This window comes from Myotis brandtii, unplaced genomic scaffold (assembly GCF_000412655.1).
Source record: "Myotis brandtii unplaced genomic scaffold, ASM41265v1 scaffold271, whole genome shotgun sequence".
Classification (NCBI taxonomy): Eukaryota; Metazoa; Chordata; class Mammalia; order Chiroptera; family Vespertilionidae; genus Myotis; species Myotis brandtii.
Window position 1 is genome coordinate 509,772 of NW_005360318.1, and position 4,505 is coordinate 514,276.

Here is a 4,505-nt window from a genome sequence, read left to right on the forward strand (position 1 = left end):
CTTTATCCATTTGTTTCTTCTCTTTTATATAACCTCAGGAAAGGGCTTCTGTAATATCCATAGAATAATTGCCAAAAGAAAAATAATAATGCATAAAAAATGCCAATCTTAGCCCTTTATGGGACAAGAGAATAGTGTTTTAGAAGAGAGGTTCATGGCATGGGTAATAGGGTTATTTATAGATCTGGAAAATGCCTGCTTTCAGAATTTTAACACTAGGCTTCATATGGCTTCAAATTCAAATATGCATTAGCCCTGGAATGGCAAGCAGTGCAACAATGAGACCTAAAAATTCTACTTGTTCCTAATCCATATCTAGGCTTTAAAGGAACAATAAAAAAAAAGACAGAAATATTTGTAGAATACCAAAACCCATTTGACTCTATATGTGAACCATTCTCTTACCTTATTAATAATTAAATTCAAAATTTTGTAAAAAGGTGTATGCATGACTATGCATAACTAAAGTATCACATCATCATAGACCTTAAAATAATGCATAGATTTCTAGCCTTTTTTTATTTTAAACAGTTTGTTGACATTATTCCTTTTAGCAAATGCTGATATATATGTTATATATATATATATTATATATATAATACATATACATATATATATATATATAAATTTCAGAGATTTTTCTCAATGCTGACAATGATTCTTATAAAACTACTTTTATCTCTGTATTATTAGATGTGACCAAAGAACAATTACATTATCAACAATACTTCCTAAGCTGAGAGCATTTGAAGTTATTTGTAGAATCAATAAATGCGAAGGACAATTTTCATTTAGAACAAAAGAGAAGAGCTCAGTCATGTTGATATTCTAAATAATGTAATAATGTTATACTTTTAGGCACAGAGAATACTACATTGTATTTCTGTGTGTGCTTTTTTTCTGTCAATGTCTATGTTACGCTTCTAGGCAGAAAGAATACTATATTGACATAAAAACAAATTAGGAAATGAGGGGAAAATATTTGGAGATATGGGTAGTTATGGATAGTGTCTACAGAGGTAGAGCTTTATTTAATTGACTAACTCTTTGTACTCCTTACAAGGTCTGTAAAAGCAAGCAGCGAACCTTCCCCACACACCACACGTATCCATAGCCGCAAACCTCACATATCCACTCTGGTCGCCCTATTTTAAAATCAGATTTGTTAGTGACATCTCTGGGTTTGTAAAGAAAATTATGGTAACTTAAATACATAACTATTCCAGCGCATATTGGAAGAAATGGGGATGGTTTCCGTTTAGGACGCTTGGCAGTTAACTGGTTAATTACAGTATTAATTTTAAGGCATTTTAAATATGTTTAAATTCAACAGATAAAAGTAGTTACTCTGGAGGAAGTGTGTGTGTGCGAGCCAAGCTCTCATTTTTGTTATTGCCCAGTTCATCCTGAGGCTCTGAACAAACTTTTAAACTGTACCTCCGTCTAATATTACAGCATGTAACTTGAAATCTCCTAAACTAAGTGAATAATTTTACAACATAGTAATTAAAATTCTGTTTAAAGTCTTAACTAATGATATCTATTTTTTTACTCTTTTATATAAGCATTTATATTTTAAATAGCATGATTCTACTCATCAGAATTTTAAAATATCCTTGATTTTTTTCATTACTTAATAACATTTTAGGAATGAAGTACCTTTTAGCTCTCTTAAGCAAACTTAAAACTACATTTTATTTGAACATCTTCTGTAAGTTCTACATATTAAATTTTTTCATTTCATTCATTATTTTATATCATGTTATGCTTTTATTTTATACAGTTTTTATACACTGTTTTAAATACTTTAAATATAAATATGCAAATTGAACATTTGATTTTCCAGAAGTTATAGGAAGTCACTATATACTTGAAGAAGGCTGTATTTAGACAGCTACACAAATTGACAGAACAACAATTCTCAATTTCAAAACTTTCTATCCAGAATATTTTCTCAGTATTTTTTCTATTAATTTTTAAAAATGGTTTAAGTTTAATACTTGCCTATATGTATGATATTCATTACAATACATGTGGTATTTGCAGGACAATTATTGTTAGTCTCCATCTTCAAGATTTATTAAAGAGTTAACCTATTTCTTTAGGCCAGTGCTTTTTTTTATTTGTTCTGTCAATTTTTAAAATTGATTGATTGATTTTTCCTATTTGCTTTTATTTTTTATTAATTAATTTGTAGTTGTATTGCATAAGTTGAAACATTACACACTTTGAAATTTACTAAATGTAAGTCAATTATTTTAGAAATGTCTCTTCCTTGTTTTAAAAGAACCTTAAAAATGGTTTAGTTTTAAAAATATAACTTTCTCCTTTTTTGTGTATAGAACACTCTACTTTTAGTATTCAATCTGCTTTTCATTGTGTAAACCTGTAATGAAGTTTTTAAACACTGTAGTAATTACTTAGTAACACAATTTTCAAAAGAGCTACTTGCAAATACATGTGCCACCACTTTCCCTCAGTAAACAGAATTTTATTATCTACTAGTATACTAGAGGCCCAGTGCATGAATTCGTGCACCAGTGGGGTCCCTAGGCCTGGCCTGTGGGATCGGGCCAAAACTGGCTCTCCAACATCCCCTAAGGGGTCCCGGATTACAAGAGGGTGCAGGCCAGGCCAAGGGAACCCAACGGTACACGATTGGGGCTAGGGGGGATGCAGGAGGTTGGCCAGCTGGGGAGGTACAGTGGGAGGGCTTCAGGGCATGTCTGGCCTGTCATGCTCAGTCCTGATTGGCCAGACCCCAGCAGCAAGCTAACCTACCAGTCAGAGCATCTGCCCCCTGGTGGTCAGTGCACATCATAGCAACTGGTCAACTGGTCGACTGCACCCTGATGGTCAGTGCACATCGTAGCAAGCAGTTGAGCAGCCTTAGCATATCATTAGCATATTAATCTTTGATTGGTTGAATGGCTGACCAGTCAACCAGACACCACATATCAGGCTTTAATTATATAGGACTAGAGGCCCGTTGCATGAATATCGTGCCGGGGGGGGGAGGTCCCTCAGCCCGGCCTGCACCCTTTCACAATCTGGGACCCCTCGGGGGACATCTCTCTCATAATTTGGGACCGCTGGCTCCTAACTGCTCACCTGCCTGCCTGCCTCATAACCCCTAACCACTCACCTCCTACTTGATCACCACTAACCAATCTTCCTGTCTCCCTGATTGCCCCTAACCCTTCTGCCTGCCTTCCTGATTGCCCCTAACCACTCACCTAGAAAACTTTTTTTATACATTCTCATGCCTAGAATTTTTCATTCTAACTGCAGTGGCTAATACCTCTATTACAATATCTTGAGTGTTTCCATAATAGTTAGGCCCTTAGGACTAAGATATATATGTATGCAAAATATATGTAAAGTAATTTTATATGTATATATCCTATATAATGAAAGCATAATATGCAAATTGAGCAAACAGCAGAACGACTGGTCGGCAGGGGCCAGGGCCAGAGAGCAGGCGGCACCAGGTCAGCCAAGGTGCGTGCCAGAGGGCAGAGGGAAGGGATGGCGATCGGAGGGCGGCGGCAACCAGTGATGGCGAAGGGGTGGTCGGAGAGGGCAAGGCCAGCCACTCCCCAGCTGGCGCCATCCCCTGATTGGCCCGCCCGGTTGCCTCCCGCAGTGGGAGGCCAGACTGTGGCTTAGGCCCGCTCCCTATGGGAAGCAGGCCTAAGCTGTCAGTCGGACATCCCCTGAGGGCTCTATAACTGCGAGATGGTGCAGGCCAGGCTGAGGGAACCCCCTGTGTACACGAATTTTAGTGCACCGGGCCTCTAGTCTTACCTAATAATAGACAAACATGGTAATTGACCATACCTTTGCTACGCCTCCCATTGGCTAATCAGCAAGATATGCAAATTAACTGCCAAAAAAGATGGCGGCTGGCAGAGCAGGAGGCTTGCTTGCTCCAGTGATGGAGGAAGCCAAGGTTCCTCGCCTGCCGTGGCCTGCTCTAAGCTACACTCAAAGCAACAAAGTTTCAATTATAGAAGATAAATAAACCCCAGATACCTGCTTTCAGCCGGCTGTGTCCACGGAGCTGGAGCCTTGGGTTGCCCCTGGCAATGGAGGAAGCCAAGCCCTGGCCAGCTCTGAGCTCCACTCCAGGCTAAAAAGTTTCAATTATAGAAGGTAAATAAATCCCAGAAAAAAAAAGAAAAAAGTTGATACTGGGAGCTTCTGTCGCTGGGGAGGCTTGGCCAGCCTGAAAACGGCCCTCAGCCCTTCACCCAGACTGGCCAGGCACCCCAGTGGGGACCCCTCCACCCTAAAGGTGGTGTGGCCAGCCTGAAAACAGCCATCAGCCCCTCACCCAGGCTGGCCAGGCACCCCAGTGGGGACCCCCACCCTGAAGGGCAAACCAGCCAGCCCCCACCCATGCACCAGGCCTCTATCTTATATAATAAAAGGGTAATATTCACACTGACCCTAACAGCAGAAAGACTGGGAATGACTGGTTACTATGACACACACTGACCACC